Raw genomic sequence first — 26995 nt, 5'->3', positions numbered from 1 at the left:
CCCCGCGTCTGCTTTCCAGGACATAAAGGCGATGTTTACAAAGCTGCAGTCCGGAATACAGTCCCTGGATGGCAAACTTGACACATTGAACTGCAAAGTGGACCACATGCAGGTCCGCCTGGACAAGCATGGGGAGAGACTGGATGAGGCGGTGGGACGAATATCCGGAGTGGAAGATGTGGCGACTTCAGTCTCGGGAGAGATGTCTGCGGTCAGGAAGGCCCTGCAGTTACTTAAGGAGAAGCAGGAAGATCTCGAATCAAGATCCCGTAGGAACAACATCAGGATAGTGGGGCTACCTGAGTCGGAGGGCCAAAGGAACATGGAGGCCCTGGTGGAGGACATAATGCAAGAAGCACTGGGGCCCGACGGCTTCTCCCCGCTGTGTGTCGTGGAGAGAGCGCATAGAATCCCGAGTGGAAGGAGACCAATCCCGGGCGCCCCTCCGCGTCCACTGATTGCCCGGCTATTGAATTAGCGGGATAGGGATATGGCACTCCGAAAGGCTAGAGAGAAGGGAACGGTATCCTACAAAGGCGAAGTGATCAGGTTCTTCTCGGATAAAGTGCAAGTGGCTAGGAAAACGTTCCTGGCGGTTAAGAGGAGGTCACAGGACAGGTACAAAGTATGCTATGTTATATCCGGCCAAGCTGCGGATAGTGTATGAAGGAAAGTCACTGTTTTTCCAAACCCCGGATGAAGCCACCTCTTTCCTTGATATGTTGCCAAATTCCCCCAGGTCAAGAAATAACAATGATTGAGGCTGTTTAGGCATGGGTGTAGCATGGGTGGCGTGATGTCACAGTGCAATTGGAGCATAAATATGCTGGGAGACGGGGCTCCTGCATGGGGCATGGGAGGGTCGGGCTCATAGCCGCCCCTTGAGCGAAAGCCAGCTGATTACATGCTAAGGTGGTGGGGGCACTGGAAGGTTGGGGTATCCAGCAAGGGTGGCAGGGGGGGTTTGTTGGGGACGGGGGAAGGGTGTGGGGTAGCAGAGGTGGGAAGTCACCGACAAGTTGTGGTGTTGTTGGTAGGGGGAGTGGAGTGGTGGGGGAGGGGGTGGGGTTTAACAGTGCGGAAGGTGTGGATATTCAGGAGGGTAAGAGGTGACTGGTTAGTAAATATCACAATATTCCTTAATGGTGATGTTGAATCCTATGAGGGTGAGGGAGCTACATTTACACCGGGGGGTCCAGTTGTATACTCACAAAGTGGTGATCTCGTATGCAGATGACATGGTCCTCTTTGTTCGTCATCCAGAGGTCAATTTGGATCCAATTATGGTAGATGTTCAGCAATTCAGCGAGCTTTCGGGACTGAGGGTAAATACCAGCAAGTCAGTTATATTCCCATTGATGGGAGGGGCGTGTCAATTTCAGATTTCTTGGGGATTTCAGTGGGAACTAACCAGCAAGCGCTATCTGGGGATCACAGTGGCCCGGGAGGAGGAGGTGGTGTTTCGTAGCAATTACGGGGACGCTCTTGAGTCGACCAGATTGGCGATGATTGGCACTCAACCTATATGGTAGGATCCCTGTAATTAAGATGACCAATCTGCCCAAGCTTCTGTATGTGTTTCTTAATGCGCCTATAAAGGTGCCCAAAAATATTTTCGGGACATTCGCTCGCTGGTGAAGAAATTTATTTGGGCCGGTAAGATGGCTCGTGTCTCCTGTGATAAACTCATTGCGCCGGTTTGAGAGGGGGGGTCTCGCATTGCCGGATCTGGAACTATACTACAAAGTAGCTCAGGTCAGTTTTCTCCGGTATTGGTATGGGATGGCGGTGGAGCGTCGGCATGTCGAGGTAGAGAGGTCCATTGCATCACCAGTGTTGTTGAGGTTGGTTATTCTGACTGCTCCGAGCCGCTTGCGAACACCGCGGAATTTAGTGGAGTTGACATGCAGGGCCTGGTCTCTTGGAACATGCGCCCGTAGGTGGCATTCTTTATTCGTCGGAACTCCCGACTATATTCATCCCTGGTGTTCCCCTGTCTAGTGAGGTAGGGTATGTGGCGATGGTAAAGAGGCTGGGTGTCACTAAATTTGGCGACCTGTTTCCGAGGAAGGTTTATTACGATTGAGCAATTGCGGGAGAAAGGGGCCCTCTCGGGATTAGACATGTTCTTGTATTATAGGCTGCGGGTAACACTACAGCAGCGGTTTCCATCCTTTCCCGAATCACACCCAGTGGCTGCAATGCTTGATGAAATGATAGGACTCGCTGCCCCATACCTCCCCCTATCGGAATTATATGCAATGGCCCTAAGAGGTAGACTTGGTGCTGCAGCGTCATCCCGGGAATTGTGGGAGAGGACATTGGGTTGGGAAATACCAGCAGCCACGTGGAACTATTGTTGTGAAATAACTAGGAAGGGGGCTGTTAACACCAATTTCAAGCTGATTCACTTTAAGTTTTTGCATCAATGTTATTACACCCCAGCTCAGCTGAAAGATTACTTTCCCCATAGGTTGGGGGCCTGTATCAGATGTGGGCGTGAGGAGGCGGGATTTCTGCATGTAGCTTGGGAGTGTGTGAAGTTGGAGCACTTCTGGGCGCAAGGGTTTGTGGTGATTGATGACATTGTGGGGCAGTGGCTCGCGCCTGATCCCATGCTAGCTTTATTGGGGTATACCAAACAAATACCTAAGGAAACCAGGCAGTTGACGGGCCTCCTGATCCTGGCTAAACGCTGAGTGGCCATGGGGTGGGGTAGGAAACGGGGCCCGACAATCGCCCAATGGACTGAAGATGTTTTGTATTGTAATGATATGGAAACAAGATGGCGCGCAATGAAAGGGAAGTGCTGGGGTGATAGGCAGATGTGGGATGCATATACATTGCATCTTCTCAAGAAGCCGAGTGGAGGGAGCTCGGGGCCCTTTCACCGCAGGAATGTCTGCCTCAACTTACCCCGTAGGAAGTAGCTCGCTTATTAACCGGTGTTCCACTTAAGAACCACGGTGAGGAGAGCTGTGGGACCGTGCTGATGTTCGGACTTGAAACTAAGTGGAGGATGTGGTGCGACTGGGCGCTCCTGAAAGTGTCAGCCGAGGGGCGTTGGGCTTGTCACTCATAATGTGTTGGACTCGGACTGCCGATGGATAAGGGGTGTCAGTTGTGTCTTTCCTTCCTTGTTTTTTTTATCTGGAACGATATGTTGTGGAATTATTCAATGCCTTTGTGAATGCACCGGGGGTTCTGTAGGTTGTTTGTATTGTTGAGTAAAATGTCAATAAAGAAAGGTTAAAAATAAAAAAAGATGACATTATAACAAAAATGTATACACCCACAGTTTTTTTTATATTTAGTGCATTCATGCCTATAAAAACTGAAATATAATAAACGGCTGATGCCAACACTGCTCACTTTGCCAATGCTTATTTCATGTCTGCCCTGGTACTACTGTGTAATTCAGGGACAACGCTGCGGCATGTGAACGCAGCACATTTTGATTGTGATGTATTAAAAGAAGGTGCTAAGGACCGCAGAGTAGCTGCTAGAAAAACAGATTCCTCCGAAACATCAAATTGGCAGAAACGCTACAATAAGATTCACCAAGTGGCAATGAAGACATTGGTGCATTTAACAGGCACATGCACGTCCCCAATAAAGTGCACGCACACCACCAGTGGTTGACCTCTCCACCACAACTACTTCAAAATCCATCTCCATGCTTGAACCCTTGCTCAAACGTGCACGTGGAAGCACTGAAGGAACTATGCAGCTCGGGAATACTTCAAGGAATGCATAAGCAAGCAGTGGCACGCAGGTCAGTGGGGGCATTCCATTGGCACGTTTACAGGCATCGGAGCTCCGTCTGGAATTCCCTGCAGCACAGCAGAGTGTCCTGCACATAGAAAGCCCGTCTTTTATGCCGGGTTCCTCAGGCTGCATAAGATTTCTATTGCGTAAGCAGTGGAGGAAGCAACACCGCGTACACTGGCCCACCTAGACATGGATTGCCATCCTAGTATTCAGATTATGCAGTGTTGCAAGTGAGAACGCCAGTGGTCATCCGACACAAAGGTCTGTACAACATAGATGGCAAAGGGGACTGGCAGTCAATCCATCCATTTAGGCTGCGAACATAATAATATCAGGGACGTCAAAACCGGCGACAGGCTTAAAAGGCAAATAGGATTATGTAGGGATTTCAGTGGCTGATAGCTGCACACAGGCGAGCTGTGTCAAGCATCAATTTACATGTGTGCCAGGTTTGCTCCTGGCACGACGCTACAAATATTCAAACGGTTAGGGCACAATTTCAGTTTGGGAGGCCTGTTGCTCGACTGTGGGCCCCTTAAGGTTAGTCCTCCTGCCGCTCAAACCCCTTATGATGTGCTGCCTTATTTCTGGTGGGGCAGGAGTAGTTTTTGAGCGCCTCAATTTAGGACCAGAGTAACTGTCCCCCTTTAAGTTTGTTGATGAACAGGTTGGTTGGAGATGTGTGTTTTGGCTACATCAGGTTTCTGGCCATTTTTACTGAGGCCCATGCATTGGTGTATGCATGTGTACTAAGGCATTCTTTTACATTTCTACCCTGAGCCATTTTGTTACGTGACCTTTTTTGTGGGGACCACATGCAATGGGCAAAATGGCTATATTAACGCCTGAGACCACAAAAGCACCCTCATTCGAGTCTAAACCAATTTATACAGGGTTGTGGTCCTCCAACACCCGCAATCCACAAATGATATGTCCTTTATAATGCTCTTGTACGCAAGTGTTTCTAGGCACGAGAGCGGGTGTGCCTGTGTGTTTAGCAGTTAGACTGAGCTGCACTCCCGTTGGCTATCTTAGTCAGCCTGGGGTGAATAATTAGGAGTGGAAGATCATGGGCATCCCTCAGATCCTCTGCTGGAGAGATGAACAGCTGCCAATACTGTTGTGATCTGTTTTATTAGCCAACCTCTGCCCTTCTGTAGAAGTCTCCTGCCTTTGCCTTGCTGGCTCATCTGCCGCTTCCCTCTGGCCTTAATTGCCAGATCCCCTTGCCTGCATTCCTGGTGTCCCCTACAGGTCTGAGTCTCTGTCACTCTCTCACTCTCTCCTGGCTCCTGTGGTCCCACCTCTGGTACCCCTATTGACCTTACTACTCTGAACCGGAGACCCAAGCAAATGGCATCCAAACTCAATCCTGAGCCTGCACTGCGATTCCTGGGCAGCTTCCATGGCAGTCAGCTCATTATGTATGTGTGCCTGGGTCATAGTACCCCAACCCAGTTGTTGGTACTGTCCACCACGGTCTCATGGTTCCTAGTGCAAACTGTTTTCTATGCTCCCCATGGACTGAGATTGTATTATATGCGTAACTGGGAATCACACTGCAGCCATGCTTCTTCCAGCCTTTAGGATCTGAAGCCACAATCAGGAACCTCCCCAAGACTCCCAGCTGGATGGTCACTGCTTCTTCCAAAGTGTAGGCTGTTCATAAGCAATCTACCTTTCATCTATAATCACGAAGCCAGATATTTGCTATAGGGTAGCTTTTGAGACTTGGCAAACTCCTCAAAACTGACCGATACTTATTTATTTATTTATTTACATTTATAAAGCGCTCACACAGCCCGCAGGCATCGAGGCGCTGTTACAGGAATTGTTTGTTTTTCTTAGTTGCGTAATTGCTTTTTTTTTGTCTTAGTTACGTATTTATAACGCGCTTAAACACCCGGAGGTTTCCATCGAACCTGTTGCTGCTTCGTGTCGTCTTGCTTCCAAGACGCGCACGCTGCCGCTGAGCTATCCTCCCGGGACTAAGGCCAGAGAAAATACTGACCTGTTATGGTGGCCTGCCATTTTCTCTGGCCTCCCCCCGTTCGGGCTCTGGAGTTTTCTGGACAACCAGCACATTTATAAAGTGTACCAGTGATTTTATTTAGATTTTATTAGGAGATAACACTGCTTTTCACTTTGAATGCATGGATGATGGCTTGTATCTATTCATTGCTACTTGTTATTAGTGGGTTCTGAGGGTGAACTGAGCCCTTCACTGATGCAGTACTGTACTTGCTTCAACTACATACCTGATTAGTGTCTACTGGGGTCTACACACTTATTTGAACTCTTTCCCCTCTCCTTTAGCGAACTAGAAGGAGTTTAGTAGTGTACGTTTAGCGACAGCATTGCTCAACAGGCTCTTGAAGAGAGTTGGGGATATTTCAACCCATTACATTTTATTTATAAACATATTGCGTTCTACTTTATAGCCCTTATGTGACAGTGTTCTCAACCTCCTGCAATACTTGACAGATAGCATAGTTTATTTTAATTTGTAAGGGCCTAAACGTACCTTGGTACTAATTCACTCCCCACCTAACACTGAAGTCAAACTGCTCTAATACGATCCCATTGAGTGTGTTTTTGAACAAACTTGGTAGACACTTATTTCAATAAGGCCTTACACCCCTCCGCAGAGGGCTGTAGAAACACCTCCCTAACACACACTCTTAATGAAGACGTATAGGGCCAGAGCTCAGGCTATTGGTATGATTGGTGTTGGTGTCTGTGGCTGATAAAACATGGGACTATTACAGTAAAAAAATGCTTGGACAAATATCTGTAGTCTTATCCTCACTTCCTCTTACAATAAATATAATGAATTCTAATTGGTTATTTATAACGCGCTTAATACCCAGAGGTTTCTAAGTGCGGACCGAACACAAGGGATCGAACCTGTGTTGCTCTGCATCGTCTTGCTTCCAAGGCGAGCACATTGCCCCCGAGCTATCCTTCCGGGGCCCAATTAGAAATGTCTAACATAACTGATGGTGACGAAACACCTCGAGTTGTGGGTTTCCATTTGGTCCTAATTTATGGCTAAATTAACACATGTTCAGGGCGGAGCAGGACATTTCGGCACTGCCAGTTCAGCGCAGGCTGATTTGGTGCAGACAATTGGCCGCAGGAGCCCATTTGGCGCAGCCGGTTCCGTGCCAAATCGACCATGCTCGCTGCAAGAAACGCCATCATAACACCAGCAACATATACCTCCTTGAACTGGCTAATCGGGGAAGAAGTTATTCGCACACGTTCAAAAATGGGCCTCTTCCCTGCACTGCATATACACAGTTACCATGACTTGATAGCTTTAAAACAAAGTGTACGTATAGCTGCAAATTTCCCAGCGCAGGCCGGAGGCTGCCAAGCTTGAAACTTCACCCTGCAGACAACACAGTGGATGCAAGAGAGCACTTACAGGAGCCGAGCTCCCCACTCCCACGCCCTCCTTCATTCTCTCCCTCCATAGTCTCAGGGGACAAGAGATGTCTGTGTGCCCAGGCCTTTGAAAGCGATCTCTTGATTCCGAGGCGTCCCAGAGCGGTCTCTCCTTACCTGAGTCTGGGGGAAGTGGGGTCTCTGCCCATCTGCTGACCCAGGACAGTCTGTACGTCCTAGCTGCAGCTCTGAAACATGCTGGCGCCAAAACATCCCTGCGCCGGACTGGTCTCGCCTATCCGGCTGTGCCAAATAGGCCTACACCAAACGGGCCGCGCCGAATTGGGGTGCATACCGTGTTCAGAGATCTTACCAATGGCAATATTGTGGCAACGATCTCCCGAGAATCATGTCACAAGTTCAATGAAGGATGGGTGGTGGGAATGGCCAAATCCCCATAGCTAAGTGTGCCAAACGAGTTGTAAAAACTGAAATGACCAAATTGGTGTACATATTCTGAGGATAACGCATCACTGTAAAGTTGTATTTACATTTTCCCTCCCAAACTCTGACCCCAATGAATGTCCGTTATGGGTTAACAACTACGATGAAAGGTCACTGCTCACGTGGATTTGCTTGGATATTTTGCCATTACGCAAAACCAGTAGCTGCAACAAGAGGAATTATCTGAGCAGGTGAGCCTCCATGATCACACATCAACGTAAAGTAGGATGCATTTTGTCCAATCAGACAATTCAAAGTAGCAGTATTCTTTCAGTTATTTCTTCCAGGTATTGAATGTCCTACACTTTGGAGAAACACTTGAGTCGGCAACATACAATTCAGGGTCCAATCCAAAGCGAATCACAGTTTATTCTAGTGTCAGTCTTTTTTTGTCCCATGCATTTCCCTCTTCCTTGCATAACTGATTGACTGCCATATTATTCGCATCCATTTGTCTCCCAGACTTCTTCAATCTACAGCTTTCGAAGTTCTGCTTTGGATCTCTCGCCTTGCCAACTCCTCCCACTTTTGCTGTCTCTTGAAGACCCCTGGAGAGATGACTGGATGGCAAGAAGTCAAAGGGACACAACATTTCATCTGTTGACATCACAAGGCAAGCAGAGCAATGTGTGGGGCTGAGATGCACAGGCAGCAATCTCAATCCCATGATACGAGTTTAGGCAGCAGTAGGACAGCACTGAACTTTCTTGTGAAGCATAACACCTGCTGCCCACTGACCTTAATATCCTGCTGTGAAGAATCCCACGGATCCCTCACTGAAACCCTGCCTAAAGTCTCCTTCCAGGAAGCCAGGGAAAGGCAGACGCTTCCTGATCCTAACCCTGGGGTGGTGTATTGCAGGCGGATCACCTGGGAGGAGACAAGGCCCAGGGTGGAGAGGCGATTCCATGGGATGAGACATGGTATTTGTCCTTTGAAAGGAAGTACCTTTCCAGGTTGCCAAAGCTGGTAATGGCATATTGCCATTTTAAAGTCCCTGATCCACATATAAAATCTGTGACCTGGGGTACAAGTTCTCTTAAAATTATTAAAGCTTAAGAACAGAAGAATCTTTCAAAGTATCCCAAGCTAAACACCCTCCTTACTCCCAAAGGTATAATGTAAAGGAATCTGGAAATGTTGTCTTAAATAAATCACCTTCCTCTGTAACAACTCATTTTAACAGTCCATCTTTTAATGAGTTTAAGGTAAATAAAGTGACCCTTAAAATTAACTTAATTGCTGGAAGAAAACAACTTTGTTGAAGGGGATTACAAGTTCCATATGTACTAGAACGAGGAAGAGGCCTGAATAGGCATGCAGTTGCTGTCAGGCAATTAAGCCCAACAGCCCACACCTAAGGGAACCTGGGAGGCAAAAAAGGCCCCTCAGGTGCAGGCAATAGGAAAGGAGGAGGGAGCTGGAACTGTGACTGGAATGCAAGCCGTAGCAGTAGTAACCGAAGGAAGAAGGCATGAGGCTGGCAAACCAAGCAGAAGTGGGAGAACAAGAAGGACGTTGGAACATGGAGATAGCAGATTTCACCTGCATGTTCTGAGAAGGTCCTGTTCCCCCATACTCTGCAGGAGAGTGGTCTTTCCCTCCTGTGAGCTTAATTGCTGTGGTTGCCGCTTTCTGAACGTGCTGGAGACTGAAGCGAGGAGCAGTTACCAAGCCGTGGGTGTCAGGAGCCAGAGGGGATCCAGAAATGTGTAGCTGGAACAGAGACACCTTCATATTGGAAGGGAGTGGGTCCCCAAGCATCCAAAATCAGCAGGCGTTGTGTTAAGGTCGTAGAAGCAATGCAACCCACAGAGCAAGTGTTGAAGCCAGTGAGCGAAGCTGGCTGTTCTAATACCTTGCGCAAGGATTGCCAGAAACAGTATCCAGTTCCCCGTTCACTTGCGCACGAGTAAAGCGAGCAGAAATTTACTGAATCTGAAATACTTGAATAATGGGAAGTGTAGCACTCGCGTGTAAATGAAGTCTTTTCACTCGCGTAGAAAACAAATAATGCTTACATCCACTGATCAACATTATACGACTGTCACTATCTGAAGGAGTGGTCGTGTGTCACCAATTAAGGAGGGTGACATTGAGAAGACCATTACCGAATACCTAACCTTGCTAAATTCATTGTTGAAACTTTTAGCATATGAATACACCATCAAGAAGTGGTTGTGTGTGCCCAACTGAGATTTCTAAAGAAAGACTGCATTTTATTCTTTACATTATGAAGGCATACCTTTCACGGATAAAAAGTTAAATGGATATTTATTACTGAAGCAGAGAACAAGCCTAGCCCAAGCCAAGAAGCTCCAGCTCCCCTTATTAACAGCAATACCAGACTTTCTTGAAGTTGAAAAAGCAATCCAACTATACTGTGAAGTTATCAATAGTTAAATTGGCCTACGATGCAAGAGTGCAAGCATTACCTGAAGCTAAGAGAGTGGCACCAAGGCTTCTGGGTAATGCTTGGGCTGATAGCTGGCAGAAAGGTGCAGGTAAAGTTGGGGGAAGGGAAACTAGCTGCTTATAGAGACTATTTTCAAGGAGACACAACCTGTACTACCAAAGATTGTGGAAGACAGAGAAGTGAGTCTTAAAGGAATGGTTCAGTCAGAAATATTATTGTCCCTATGGTTCGTCCATGTGTTTTCAACCATAAGTCGATCTATTGTACAAACATTTCCTATGCACCTTACCCAAGTTTTCGTCTCTTGAACACAAGCGAAATCAGGCAGCAGGGCGCGGCCATCTTGTGATAATCTTATGAGTTGCCACATCGCCCTGGGCGACCTGGGTTTGCGGCACTAAATCATATCCCCTGCCCCTGAGCCTGACATCACTAGACGTGTACCGCCCATTTCACAAAGCCAAATCACGTCTCGTGTCAACATTCTCTGTGCCTCAGCTAATGACGTGTCGCCATGGAAACGGCAGGAAGCCTCTTTCCTCGATAAGTATAAACAGACCGTTTCACAACACACAACAGCAGATTTTCTATTCCATTCCTCTCACTGTATTTCTTTGAGTATTCTGTGACTCGTTTCTGTGCTCTGGTCTGCTACCTTCGTTGATTGCAGCCCCTGTGAACAGTTACCAGTACCACCGCTATAAATTATTTTCGTTTGTTTACCACACAATGGCAACAATAATGCCCTACCTGTACGAGTATTCCGAGGAGGAATTACTGGAAAGAGCAAGCTGCATAAACGATGGGGATTTGGACAACAGTTGGGCGGACGTTTCAACAGATGAAGAGCCTGGGCCTAGTCACATGGACAGTGTTTCCACCTGGTGTACCTGCAATCGGTGCGCGCTAATGCCAACCGAGGTGGAGAACTGCTGCTGCAGAGAAAACTCTGGATGCTTGTCCTACATATTGCAAGGCGATCCACAGCCGCAATGTGTTACCGAGCTGCCAGACTTCACGGCAGTCTGCCTCACACGGTCCGTGTTGAGGATTTTGATGGTGCTTATGCACGAACTTCGCGCAACAGTTCGGCCTCGTAATCCAAGTAACGAGTAAGTATAGTCTGGTTGTGATGTCAGTTAGGCCACTACTATTTCATGGTTGTCCCCTATATTCTCGTAACTTCAATATATCATTGTCATATCAGTTTAGTCTTGCAATTCTCTAGTGAAAGTCGCATAAAAGTCGTTCAATATTGTGCAGTGTCTAGTTAGCATTTGTCCTGGCAATAATGCCATTGGATACAAGATTTGTCATTGACCACTAAGGTTTCATACACTTATCTTGGTCATTTAAAAACAGTTTGTATTTTTCTCTTTCACAGGTGGTACCGGCTGGTGGCCTATCGTTCGTACACATGGTGGCTTCATGCAAGGCTTGGACACCGCGTTCGACGAGTAATACCCGCCTGTGTCGTTGTTGCCATTAGACATACCTTCCCCAGTGACAGCGGTCAGTACAGGGGACTTTCCCTCGCTGAGCTGCAACCAGACCTTTACAATGTTTAGTATGTTTGTGCCATCAAAATAAGAAACCAAATAAAACACAACATATTTTTTATCATTGCTTGTTTCATTTTTTAAGTGAATCAAGTGTCTCTCCAATCCGCAGTGTTCCAGTGCCTTGTCTGCACGTCCCCGGCCCATCCATCCTCCCTCCACTATCAAGGCAGTTCGCACCAGTGGATGTACGCTGCCATGGGGTGCTGTCAGGGGCGCGAACAGGCAAGGTGCCAAACACCATGTACACTTCAAAAGGTATCTTACGCCCAGGGGCCATTGTTCACATGGCCTCCTCAGACCCCGTGTCTCCAGGCATGCTCCCCTTCAAGTAGGCACCGCCCCTGCAATACAAAGAATACCACGAAATATACACGTCATTCATTCAGTAAAACACCCCTATTTGGTATTCCTTATAAACCACTTGGCATTTACCATGAGAATATCTTTGAGCACTGCAAGTCAACTCGTGAACGTGCTACTCTGTGACCGCTTGGAGTGAACTCATCAGTGTGCTACCTGTGAACATCTCCCTGTTCTCCTGCCACTAATTACTCTGTTTGCTGAATCTAAATGTTTGTTGGTCAAGGTAAGGGCATGTATCCTAATCATATCTCCTTCGTTTGTAAATGTTATATCTATTTCGTAGTAACGTACTCAGTAGTGCTATGTTAATTTGTCTCATTGCTATTAATTTGAGTATCTTTTGTTATGTTATCGATATATCATTTTTCATCAATGTCAATTGGCATGGTATTGCATCCTTCGCAAAGCGGGTCTATAGTATAAGCATGTTTCCTTTTCGTGCACGATAGAACATTCAAGGGGCGAGTAACATGTTCTGATTTTCAACATATCAGTGAATCGTTTGTGAAATGTATCCAATAATACAGCCGCACATGCTTCACTGGTTTTGCTGTGGTGTCCAAGAGCAAGCGTGCAATGAACAATGTATGGTCCAATTCATTCATTCTCACATGTTTATGCAAAATAATTTTCTAATAATGCTGATCTTTATTTTGCGCAATTTACAACAATGCCTGCATGTTCTATTTTCGGTTGCCCTTCGAAGACCCGTGACAAATCCGAAGGCATTACAATGCATATATTCCCTAAGACTGTTGATCGAATAAGAGAATGGGTCAGACATTGCGGATATCCACCGGAAGAGCTTGAAAGTAGAGTCAACAAAGTCTTTGAGGACAAGAGGGGTCATCGATACCGCATCTGCAGCCTGCACTTCAACCCGGATATGTACGACACATCCTTGTACACAAAGAGGAATCAACTGAGAACAACTCGAAAATTGCTACCAAACGCTATTCCGACTTTATCCGTTCACATGCCGTCACAGGTGAGACACGCTTTACGCTAGTAAATGTAGCTAGTAAATGTAGCTAGTAAAATGTAGCGTAATACTAGCTTTACGCTAGTATTTTCGGTGTAAATGTCACTTATAATACTTCTGATATTTATGTGATTGAATAGCTGTTTAAATAATGACTATTTTGCTAAACATCAGTCCTTGTTTTTTAGAACCCACATAGAAAATTGATTTATGTGGACAAAAAACCATGCTATATTATTCATTTACATAAGCATAATTTCTCTCGGTCTCCTTACATGCCCCTTTTTCATGTTGGAATTTCTAAATTGAATAATACTTTGCCTTTACAACTCCATGACTATCCACCGAATATGAAGCAACAAGATTCAACATCCATGTCTTGCCTGGAGTCATCAACCACTTCCAGCGCATATCCAGTAATCTTACCTAGCTATTCTGTTCCAGAATGGTTTTAAGCACGGAATCCTAGATAACGTGATCATATTTTCGCAACGCATCATTGCTTTACACAATGTTTTTCGTGGTTTTGATATGGATATGTACCATTGTCGTCTTTCCAATATGTGTCCAGTTTCCAATATTTTCATCCTTACCAATGCAAGTACTGTGTTTCATGGAGATGCTGAAGCGTCCACTACAATAACAACATCCCTCTTAGTAGATCCGGTGCCAGTAGTATGGGTCTTCACAGTACAATTGGACGAGATAATCTGATCATATTTACATATCGTGTAATTGTTTTACACAATGTTTCATTCATTCTTTACTATTGATATGTACCACTGTTGTCTTTCCAAATTGTGTGTCCAGTTTCCAATATTTTAGTCCTTACTAATGCAACTACTGTGTTTCAGGGAGATCCTGAGGTGTCCTCTACAATTACACTATCCCTTGTAGTTGTTCCGGAACCAGACCTTGCAGTTGATCAGGAGCCAGAGGTATGCGTACTGACAGTACCATCTAATGAAAGAAAGTCGGTCTAATTGTATGTGTAATGAAAATGACTTATTTTATAGGGAAGACAAGTAGTTGGCTCTAGGTATGGAAATAACCTTGCTGGGCTCTGTATTCTTGGTTGCAAAAGCAGGTTGGCAAGATCACAGGTTACATATTTGAGGTTTAGCCAAACACCTCATTTGTTGAGTAGGAGAAAGGGGGGTTTGTTCCTGGCTATCTTGCTTGGTAGGTTTACAAGAATAGTTCTTACACATTTTTGACTGCGATGTGATTCGCTTTTATTTGTGCAAGTGGTTGGTTTGTATTGTCATATACATATAGTACATTGGGGGGTTCTTGGTCCCCTTGTTGTCAGCTGACACGTGTTTCGACCCGAGGGTCTTTATCAAGGCTGATTCATTATTCAAAACCATGTGTTGTGAAAAACCGTGACAATGGTTATGACATATATCATAAGTGTCCAGGTAAGGTGAGTGGTGTTAGGTGATGGTGACGTTTAAGAAAAACATATTAGAATAGTCATAGCATCAATGCGGTGTCCGGTCAAATGGTCGAAAATAAATGGTGGAATGACCATTTGATCGAATCAAAATGGTCGGAAAAAAAAAAAAGGTTGCATTTTTTTATTTATTTATATATTTTTTAAAGTTTTGGTTGCTTAAAAAATATTTTTAATAAAGAAAAATGGGGGTTGTGGGAGGAACCCCCCCATAAAATAAAATAAAATAAAAAATTCGACCTTTTTTTTCCGACCATTTTACTTCGATCAAATGGTCATTCGACCATTTGGTTTTCGACCAAATGACTGGTAACCCATCAATGCAATACAATTGGAGCCAAGGTGGCGGCAATGGGAAAGAAGAGGGGGGAGGAAAGGAGAGACAAGGTGAGTCAAAGGAACTGGAGGATCCTGCAATGGGTTGGTTAGGAGAGTTGGGTCCTCTTACCTATTGGTACTGGCTTGTTGCCCCCTGTGGGGTCCTGATTGGGGTTTCTTGTGCTGGCGATGTGTTTGCAGTGGCTCCGGTTGGGCCCTGGAATAGAGAAGTTAGGGTTGAAACCAACTGGGGCCATGGGGTGTGCGTTTGCGGTGGCTCAGGTTGGGCCCTGGAATGGAGAAGTTAGGGTTGATACCAAGTGGGGCCATGGGGTGTGCCATGGCTGGTGGCAGTGGCCCCGTGGATGGGGCATTGGGAGGACCCATGGGAGTTGATGAGGCATGGGCGTGGTGCCAGGGGGCTGTCAAGGGTGTGGGAGTTGGTGGGGGGCCCTCTGGGGCATGGTGGTGCATGGGGTGTGGTTCCGTGTGGTCAGGGGGGCCAATTGGGTGTCCTGGATGGAGACCTGGAGGTACGAGTGGTGCCTAATGGCAGGTCCCGTGGGTGGTCAGCTAGGAGCGTGGTGATAAAAAGGGGTCCTGGTTAGGACATGGTGGTCTGGGAACAGAACCTTATACATGGATCCACAACCATGATACAATTACTAATTGAACACGCAAAAAGAAAACATGCGAGAGTTGTCATTCTCATTGAAGAATTAAAAAAGGAAATAGAAGATTATGATGCCCCTAAAACTACCAAAGAAAAGAATTTCAAAACAATGTACAGAATCCTAAAGACCCATCAGGATGAAGTAAAAATGAGGAACTACACAAATTCTTCAGAGACGACAAAGATTATAGAGAGGACAGAGTATTCACATAACAGGCAAAATACGATCAGGACAAACCCAAGTCCAAAGAAAGCACGCCAAATAGCTCACCAGCAACCTCTGAAGTTGACAGTGAACAAGAGGACGCAACAGAACCAAAAGAACATGCAACGGACAAAGAACCAATTAAATGCTCTTTTTTAGAGCAAATCAAACTACACAAGAAAGCAAGCCGTATCAAACAACAACCAAAGAAAACTGTCATTTGCAGTACCATTGACAAATATAAGAACCCGACAAGAAGAGACAGAGGAGGAAGACCAGGCAAAAGACACAAGAGAATTGGAGGGAAGAAATCGAACAAAGACAAACATGGTCGTAGTCTCAGAAAACGACGGGATAGAAAAAAGAAAAAAATTAATAATGAACCTGTCAGGAAAACAACTAACACAAATTGAGATAAAAGTACTTAACGAAGGACTCTCAAATTCACAAGACGTCTTAAATTGACTAAATTCTTTGCTACTAAAACAACGACATATAAACCTAGAGAAGAGACACCGCAACCAAGCGCCCTACCCATACGGGATCTAGAAGACCTACATCTCTTGAGCACACTGGAAGATGATTCCAAGAGTAAAAAAGACTGCATGCAAGAGTTTGGAATCCACAACGTAGCCATGAGCATCCCAGACCTTAAAAGTAAATCCAAATTTACGCCTCAACATTTTGCAGAGAACTTTATTGATACTTTTCAACAAACTGTTACAAATGATCTTCACAGATTAGAAGACCAACAGAATCGAAGTAACAAGAGCAGAGACAACCTCTCCAAAGAAGAACAAATCATACTTAAAAACCTACGGGAAGAAAAGAATATCATAATTAAAGAGGCCAACAAAGGTGGTAACATTGTAATAATGGACAAAACTGACTACATTAAGATGGCAGAGAACCACCTCAAAATACCAGGCAACTACGAAAAACTTGACATTAATCCAAATGCCAAAATCTTGAAAGAACACAAAGAACTCTTGAAACATTACCAGACAAAAGGACTCATAACGGATGAAGAATACAAATTTCTTAGAACAGATCACCCAATCATAACGACCCTATACTTTCTGCCAAAATTCCACAAGAGGTTTGACGCAATACCAGAGGGCAGACCGATTATGAGCGGTATAGGAGGCCTAACTGAAATACTGGCGAGATACATCAATAACATCATACAACCATTAGTCAGCAGAATACCAATGTACCTGAGAGACGCCATGCATACCCTGGCAATACTGTCACAGACTGAATGGCAGCCCAACTTCATAATGGCCAGACTAGATGTTAAGGCCTTATACACATCTATCAATCACGATTTAGCCATAACCAGCATTGGGTACCTGCTCAAACGAGAATCAGCATCACATCTGTAACAAGTAGAGATGACCAAAGAATTTCTAAAATTCTCATTGACCAACAATATATTCATCTTCAACGGTGAATATTACAAACAAACAAAGGGGATTGCGATGGGAGCCAGCTATGCTCCGGCACTACCCAACTGTTTCATGCATTCGTATGAACAAGAACACGCAATGCAAGAGACCGAATTCACATCTCAAATTGTCAACTGGGCCCGCTATATAGACGACATCATCCTAATATGGAAGGGAACACAGGATCAACTAAACCTATATGTGGACTATTTCAACAAAAACAACTATGGAATTGAGCTGACCAGTCACATCAGCACAGATCAAATTGACTTTTTGGACCGAAGAATCTCAATCAAAGACAACAAGATAACAATCAAAACATTCCGCAAACCGACAGAGGTCAACTCGGTACTACACAACAAAAGCTGTCACCGGAAAAGTGTCATCAGGAACATCCCACAAGGGGAATACATTCGAGCCAAAAGGAACTGTAACACTCAAGAATACTTCTCTGAAGAGTGTGAGCTTCTGGACCAAATATTCAAAAGCAGAGGCTACTCTGACAAAAACCTGACGGATGCAAGAAAGATAGCCACCAATATCAACAGGGAGACATTACTAACTCCCAAAGTAAAGAAGTCTACAACGGAACCAACCATCAGATTCATAACCAGATACAACAAGGACAGTTATGAACTACAAAAGATACTAGTGAAACACTGGGACCTACTATTAATGGATGAACACATCAGACCCAGGTTGAAAACATACCCCAGTATCTCATTCAGCAGAGTTCCCACACTCAGGAGCATGCTCAGTCCATCCTTCCTAGCTGAGAAAAACATCTCGGCCAAAGACTGGCTCAGCAATCTAACACCCATTGGCTTCACCAAATGCGGAACTTGTTCCATGTGCAAATACGTCACGCCAACCAAATGTGCTAAATTCAAAGGCTGTCCACAATTCAAAATCATGGAACACAAACTGCAAAACGGAATATGTAATCTATGAACTTATCTGTGTGTGTGACAAAATTTACATAGGAAGCCCCATCGGAGAAGTACGTACTCGGATCAGAGAACATCTCACAGCATTCACTCCCAGGATCCCAGGCTGCCGCTGGCCAACCATTGGCAAAAGAACCACCAGATGGAAGACAAAAGCCAGATTCGATACATTGGACTCAGAACGATCAAGGTGGGAGCAAGAGGAGGCAACAGAGTACTAAGTCTTCGTCAAGAAGAAGCAAGACTCATCTGCCGCTACAGATGCGTTGAGAATGGCCTGAACACGGATCATGATTTCAATGTGTTTTTGTAAAACAATTTTTTTCCTGTTCGACCCACCTCAACCACAACAATGATCCATTTTTCACAATAGGTTTGTGATCTGACTCTGAAACACACCAGCCCCTCGGAGCACTCCTCTCCCACACCATGCTCCCACCCACAGGGCCATCACAAACCCAAAGGGCCAAGAATCTCCACCACCCGCATCCAGAACCCCCTGGGACCTTGTTGGGCAACTGTCCAAACCCTTTAGGTCCTCCAGCAACCACCCATTCATGACCCGGGTATCAGCACCCACCCACTCCTCATGGAGACACACCAGCCCAACCCACCCAGGGTTAGCCTTCCGACCACACCACCCTGCGGGGCCTCATCCAAGCCACCAGTAGGCTATGGCACCCCACCCGCATCCCCAATCCATGGGATGCCCTGGGCAAAAGCCCACCCACACAGGCCCTCCTGGCACCAACTAATTCCTCCCCACTGCCACCACGGCACCACAACGGCTGGTTCCCAGCCTCAGCTCATGCCAGCATCCCAACTGATACCAGCTCATGAACAAGCCACACGGCCAACAGCCCCTCCTCTCCACCTATGCAGGTCCTCGAGCAACCATCCATGAGATGCCCCAGGCACAGCCCACCCACACAGGTCCTCCTGGCACCTAACACCCATTCCCATCCTCAGTCCATGCCTTCTTCACACCTGACAACAGTACATGAACAGGCCTCATGCCCACTCCAACACAAGGCTTCCATGACCAGCTAAGAGGCACCCCATCACACTCCCCCAGCCCTGCAGCACGGGCACAATCCCATTCCAAATCCCACCATTACTTCCAAGTTGGCCCATTTCCCAACCCACTTCCCCACTCCCTCAGGCATCTGCACAGAGGGACCCACCACTAGACCCAGGAGCATGCGCGCCACAAGATGCTCCGCTACTCCCCGTACACTTGCGCAGTAACTAGCTAGTGTGACCAAGCACAGAACATGCGCACATTTAAACAGTAATCACCAGGTCCGCCCAGCAGCACGGACTACACAGGACGCCCGACGCGTGCTCAACAAGTAAGTTCCCCTTGCCCCTCACCGCACGAATTACACATGCGACCCTCCCGCTCCACCTGCCAGCCCAATACCGCACGGCCTACCGCTGGAATTTACCCGGCCACATAGCCCAGACCTTGCTTCCCGGACACGGATTAAGCCACCCCCCAACATCCCAAGCCCAAACCAAGCCCAACCTGTCTTGGCACCACCCAGCTCCTGCTCACCATACAGGTGCCGATGCACCCTCCCTCGCCGATCCCATGCCGTCCCCACCTCCTGATAATCAGTAACCCAACATGGGCACAGGCCCCTCCCTGCCCCAATTCTCCACCATTGTCCTGCTGACATCAGCCCATGCATGGGGCAGCCACCAGGTAACCAACCCACCCTGGTCCCCATCCAGGATCCCCAGATCGGACCCCCAGACCACCATGTCCTAACCAGGACCCCTTTTTATCACCACGCTCCTAGCTGACCACCCACGGGACCTGCCATTAGGCACCACTCTTACCTCAGGTATCCATCCAGGACACCCAATTGGTCCTCCTGACCACACAGAACCACACCCCATGCACCACCATGCCCCAGAGGGCCCCCCACCAACTCCCACACCCTTGACAGCCCCCTGGCACCACGCCCATGCCGCATCAACTCCCATGGGTCCTCCAAATGCCCCATCCACAGGGCCACCGCCACCAGCCATGGCACACCCCATGGCCCCACTTGGTATCAACCCTAACTTCTCCATTTCAGGGCCCAAACGGAGCTACTGCAAATGCAGCACCAGCACAAGAAACCCCAATCAGGACCCCACAGGGGGCAACAAGCCAGTACCAATAGGTAAGAGGACCCAACTCTCCTAACCAACCCATTGCAGGATCCTCCAGTTCCTTTGACTCACCTTGTCTCTCCTTTCCTCCCCCATCTTCTTTCCCATTGGCGCCACCTTGGCTCCAATTGTATTGCATTGATGCTATGACTATTCTAATATGTGTTTCTTAAACGTTACCATCACCTAACGCCACTCACCTTACCTGTACACTTATGATGTATGTCACAACCATTGTCATGGTTTTTCACAAAACATGGTTTTGAATAATGAATCAGCCTTGATAAAGACCCTCGGGTCGAAACACGTGTCGGCTGACAACAAGGGGACCAAGAACCCTCCCATGTACTATATGTATATGACAATACAAACCAACCACTTGCACAAATAAAAGCAAATCACATCACAGTCAAAAACGTATAAGAACTATTCTTGTAAACCTACCAAGCAAGATAGCCAGGAACGAACCCCCCTTTCTCTTATTTTATATGGATAGTATTTTTTGTAGGGATGTATACAAGATCCGTATATTGAACCAGAGGCACATGGATCTGAGCTGGTGCGCCAGCTTGCTGATGTTGATGTTAGAGTAAAGAAGGTTTCAAAGAAAAGAAATAAAAATAAGGTTAGTGATAAACACTTTATATTGTTGGCAATTGTTTTGTGCTGAGGCCTTCATTATATGTTTTTTTAATGTAAATTGTACAACACTGTATGTAGGATTTACACTGAACATCCCTTTTCCTATCTGTCCTGTAGTTGCCCGATGGAGTACGGACTATGCAGGCACAGACAGCAATACAAATGACAGATGCTGCTTGCCAAACTGTTTTCTCCATGGAGGAACTATTAATTGAGGCGCAACGTGTTCACACTCGAGATGCCTATGTCCAATGGCCAGAAAATGAATTTAATATGACCGGTGAATCCACCAAAGTGTTTTTGGACCATTGCTATAATGCGCCTGCTCCGCCAGAGGATGGTGAAATTGAATTTATAGATGACAGTTTAACATTACTAGATGAGCACTTGACACAATCGACACCCGCCAAAAAAATGCCCCCCAAAAAACAGTCCACATTGGTGTTTTCACCTATCCATGGTCAAGTAACAGATGTTGAAATGACAGAGAATGAAGCATCAACACTATTGACCGACGAAACAGACAAATATATCGACTACAGTATGTATAGTTTGGCTGATATGTCCACAACTGTTCCATCTGAAACAACAGTGTTGCCGGATGACAGTCTAATAAAAGAGGCCAAATACATAGTATTCAACAGTAGCTTGATGGAGCTTATAAAGATGAACTGTGTGCATTCAGTGCGAGGGGAAGTATGTGGGAAGCCAATGGTGAGCACGACTCGTCTAACACAAGGCGGTAACCTCAAAATACATGCCACCTGTGAAAAGTCACATAAAACATTTTCATGGTCCGCTCAACCGATGCTGGGAAAACTGCCAGCTGGCAATCTACTGTGTGCAGCAGCTTTACTTTTCAGTGGCTCTAGTTTCACGAAGTTATCCAGTTTCTTTCAGTTTGTGGGACTACATTTCATTTCTAAAATGCAATACTACAAATACCAATGTGATTATCTATTCCCTGCCATTAGTGAAGCTTGGAAAATTGAACAATTGGTTATTAAAACTACATTCGCCGACCAACGGTTCAGGCTAGCCGGCGATGGACAGTGTGACAGCCCTGGATTTTCAGCTAAGTACTGCACCTACCATTTTCAGGACATCGAAAGCAAGAACATTGTGAGTTCGGTGGTCGAGCAGGTGTCCCAATGTAAATCCTCAGTGGCCATGGAGAAACTTGGTTTTATAAAATCAATGGAAGATCTACAATAGAGGGGAATGCAAATCGACCTCATAGCCACGGACAGACACGTTTCAATAGCCAAGACAATGAGAGAGCAGTATCCAAATATTAAACATCAATTTGATGTATGGCATGTTGCCAAATCAATAAATAAAAAAATCTCGGTGGCAGGGGAAAAAAAGGTTCTGAAAGTATTTCACAATGGTCCCAGTCTTTCAGCCACAATCTTTGGTGGAGCTCCAAAACGTGATGGATCTGTGGAAATTCTACTGGAAAAATGGCGCTCTCTAATGCACCAATGTTCACCACTGGACAGAAAACCAACATTTCCACCAATGTGAACACGGCCCTTTGTCCCCAGAGCAGGCACGGAAGAAGTGGTTGATCCCATCTTCACCTCCACACAAAGCCCTTGAGAAGATTGTGTTTGATAAAACTATCAAGAGATCTGAAGGGACTCACAGAATTCTGTCACACTGGAGATTTGGAGGTGTTCCACAATATGTGCCTAAAGTACAGGCCAAAGAGATTGCATTTCGGCATCTAAGGGATGAAAGCGAGGACTTTACTAGCGGTATTAGCGCATAACGAGAATGTAAGCCGGGAACAATCTAGGACTGCAAGAAACTTAGGGATGCTTCGCTACAATATGGCCTTTACGAAAAGAAGCAAAAAATGGGTTGTCAAACCCGTATATGAGAAAATGGAATTCGATTTTGTGAAAGATCTTATTGTTAATGTCGTTGAGATGTATACTCATGGAATTGCGCACAAATCTGTTCAGAGAACACATACATCGCCACCAAACATTGCCAACGTGCCATGTCCACCCAAAGAAGAGCTTGTTAAATCGTTCAAAACCCGGTAAAAATGATTACCATTTGTTTTTATTTTTGCATTTCTTTGTATAAACTGTAAAAATAAAGTATGCGATTTTTCTTTTGAAATCTATCCTCCTAGTCCTTTTATTAAAATAATATTACAATTATTACGATTGCTTTCACATTTCACAGTTTAGTCGAGCTACTGTGGGACCGTGTGTTAGAATCTTTGGGTTTTGGCAGTTGCCTTGACAAAGTTCAGCAAAAAGCTGAATATCTGCTCGTCCTAGAAAAGGTATTATACCTAGGCCACAAAACATTCTAGGCACACGAAGTACTGACTGTGAAAACATGCCACGGGGTAGGAGGCCATGAGCTAAGCAGAAGTGGCCCTATTACTTGGCACATTATGACTCAGTTTTTGTGTTACACCGACTATAACCTGGGAATAGGGGGCATTCTGTCATTGGCAAATTTCACCTACAGCTCAGCAGTGCCACGAACAATGAGCAGTGACAGCCCCCAATTTCCTGTGCCCGTGCTTCAAAAATCATGTTCACATGGATGCGTTGACACAGGATGTTGCAAAGTAAGAATGTATGTTCATTTTGAGTGAAGGTCACCAGCTTTGAATTTTTGCTTGGGAGCTGGGAGGCCCATGCATCCCGCGCACAGTATAAGGTTCTATTGTTTTTTGACCTTGAGAGGCAGGGACCATTCCGAAAGCGATTGAATTGAACGGGGGGTGTAATAACGTATGATATGATAGGGTTGCCCATTCTGAAACTGGACCAAGCTACATATAAGTTCAGTTTATGAAATATCATTGACACGAACGGAGGAGTCTGCATTACGGTCTGCATTGCGCCAAGAGAATGGAAATGCCTAATATAATGCAAGTTTATCTTTAGACGATTTCATACCAGAACTAGTCTAAATACGAATAGCTGACCGTTATTGCCGGGTCACATTGTACTTGTTCGTTCTGTGTTTCATATTGCAATGAAGTGCTAGTGCAACCTTTGTGTGCTGGGCTATCTACCGGGCACATGGGCAGGCCAGCATCGAGACGCATGTAGACCACCACTCGTTTCTCCCTGGTTCTACGTTAATAAATCATTACATAGTTTGTGCACCTCAAATTCTTGCCCCAGTTTACGCATTACGTTTAGAGCTCAACATACTCCATTGCACGATCGTCGGAAGCAAATAGCGGAGTACTTTGAGATTCCACGTTGTATTCTCTCGGTTCACATCGTGTCACCTCTGCGCTAATAAAGAAAATGATTAACTGTAATAAAGATAGGCTACTGAGACACATTTCTATTTTTATCTTTTGCAAACAGGTACATCGTGCCATTCTGCGATTGTCATCTATTCCAGACCCCGACCGATGGCTTCTTCAACCGCCAGCTGCAGCTACATGTCAATCACTGTATCTACTTAACTGTCTTTTGGGACGACAGACAAGGTCCAATTTGCCCGCACGCGGTACCAGCGATTAGGAGCAACATAACAACCTTTACGGTGGTCTAGTGCCGAGGTCATGCACCAGCCTTGCAATTCACTGTGCGACCAAAGTGCTTCATTTATCCAAAACGAACACCCTGTGTACCAAAAAGGAACAGCGCGTGACTCACGATAAACATTTGCGGAACGAGAGCAAAGAAACATTTTTTCCATTTCGATTGATGTCAGACGCCGAATGTTATCGAAACATTTAATGTGAAATAAATGTACTTTACCAATTGTACAGTCTTGTTGTTTCCTTTTAAAGTACAGTTTCATATTCCCAATTGTGACGCGCTGTGCTGTGAGACGATGTGTGTTTTTCTGGGTTCCGCATCTAGTCGCGCAGGTGATGGCAGGGTGCGTTTGGCTACACTGCCCTGTAACGTCACGGAGACAGGCGGAGAATATCAATGATTTGGTGATGTCAGGCTCAGGGGCGGGGGGGTATGATTTAGTGCCGCAAATGCAGGTCACCCAGGGCGATGCAGCAAGTGATAAGATTATCACAAGATGGCCACACCCTGCTGCCTGATTTCACTTGTGTTCAAGAGACGAAAACTCGGGTAAGGTGCATAGGAAATGTTTGTACGATCGATCGAATTATGGTTAAAAATACATGGCCGAACAGGGACAATAAAAGTTCTGACCGAGCCATTCCTTTAAAGGCAAACCCAGGTGGTCATTGTGGCAGACCGACAAGAGAGGCAAAGAGGAGAGAGATATTCAGAGGAAGAGTGCCTTGCCTACCAGAAGGTGAAGTACTTTAAAGTACTACTTGTAGAAGCCTGTCTAAAAGTCCAGTTACTGAAGCTGTGGTGGTATATCTGGTTGTCAGTAGATGCAACAATTAAACAAAGTGGAGAACTGTGAGACAAAAGGTGACTGTTCTAATGGTAAATCAAGTAGAAGTGTGGTTGTTGAAGTGGAAGCAGCTCTGAGAAGTCATCCTGACAAATATACCATTGTGAATGCTAAGAATTGTAAAGCAATACCAACTGTTGACCAATAACTGTTTATTGCCAACAATAGGATATTGTATTTCCTTTTTGAACTGTAGCAAAGAGGTGACAAAGCATCGTGGACAGGATTACCATTGGTGTTATTTTGCTGGAAGTAGAAAGTGGATATTTCACCCAGGTGGAGATTTAATGCCAGTGGAACTTTGGTTTATGAACTTTGACTTTGAAACAACAAGAACCGACTCAAGACATTTCTTTCTTTGGTTGCACCTTTGCTAAATTGACTGAATCTAGGGGAAGGGAAATTACCCAGGATATTAGAAGGCCATTTAGGAATTGTGAAGGCCGTTTGTGTCATGTTCTATTCCCATATATTTTCTTTGTGTATTTGTTGCTTAGTGTGAGGGCCAGTTATCCTGCGTTAGAAGTGTTCCCTTAGCTTTGGTTAGGCAGGGAGTAGGGACAGTGAGGCATTTGAACATATTTATTTTAAGAATAAAATGGCACACTTTGATAAATCATCAAACAGTTGTCCGCCTCACATTACTGAACCTTCACGCTGCCCAGCCAAACCAAGTCCATGTAGCCACACATAATGGGCAGCTTGCTCTGCAGCCTTGTGCCAAAACATCTCCCAGTATAAGGAATATGGACATTGATCAGCAATCTCACTTACAAAACATCAAGAAACAGATTTTTCCCACTGAGATCTGAGACCACTTATTCCTCAAACAAGTTAGGTGACATTTCTAGATCTGTTTGAAGATCGCACAGCTAGCGTTGTAGAGAGGAAAACAAGAGGAACGATTGGAAAGGACATGGATTGTAATAAATCCTAATCAGGTTAGTGAGTGTACATCACAAATTAAATTATAATTGGCCTTATTGGTGGTTCTGCCAATCTCATTCCCTAAAAGCATATGCAGCACTTTGCAAACAGGCAAGACTCTAGCCCCCCCCACCCAACCCTCACACAGAACTCAATCTTTCAATCTTTAACACATACTAGAAGGCTTTATGTGGTATACGTTTGGTTCAAAAACAAATTCAGGAATTGCCAAGACTCAAAATCACAAACTGTGGCAGTCTAAGGATATAGTGAGAATCGGAGGCAGAGCCGAAAGGACAGTAGGTTAATTGCTCACTAAAACCAGCGGGGAAATAACTGTGCGTTGGGCTCACATCTACCATTAAACTCAACATGCTGGGACTGTGTAAAATATACCACATACTTGCAATGGTAGAGTGGAGATATCGGACTCTTTATGCCAAGATTTTAACACCTGTGCCTAATCCTTTATAGTCAGACTAATCCACTTCGGCGTCACAAGTTTCTCGTTTGACCTTTTGTTCTTGGATTCAACACTGCTCTGACATACTGGGCAAGATCAATGCAACACAAGGCCACATTTTCAATTATCTTGCCGTGACAAAGAAATTGTGGCTAGAGTACTGGATTACCACCGCAGAAAAGGAATGAATTTAAGCGGTTTTCCAATTGTGCTATGACGAAAAGATAGTAAATCAGCCTCCTTGTTATTGAATACAATCACCTAATACACATTGCAGAGCCTTTTTCATGAGGCTCTGATTTAACCTCCTGCCGACAATAGAACTATCAGGGGCTAGAAGCAAGTTAGATCTTTCAGCTAGGCAATGTCGCTTTCGTAAAAAAAG

The 26995-nt window shown here is 45.4% G+C and overlaps 1 protein-coding gene across 13 annotated transcripts in view; it reads right to left on the bottom strand.

The window, feature by feature from the left end:
- The window catches only part of CSK (C-terminal Src kinase), a 914950-nt gene that overhangs the window by 275074 nt on the left and 612881 nt on the right, over window positions 1-26995 (bottom strand). The gene's annotated exons all lie outside the window — the stretch shown is intronic.

Source organism: Ambystoma mexicanum, chromosome 11 (assembly GCF_040938575.1).
Source record: "Ambystoma mexicanum isolate Mex_15411 chromosome 11, UKY_AmexF1_1, whole genome shotgun sequence".
Lineage (NCBI taxonomy): Eukaryota > Metazoa > Chordata > Amphibia > Caudata > Ambystomatidae > Ambystoma > Ambystoma mexicanum.
This window is presented reverse-complemented; position numbering and strand designations above follow the sequence as displayed.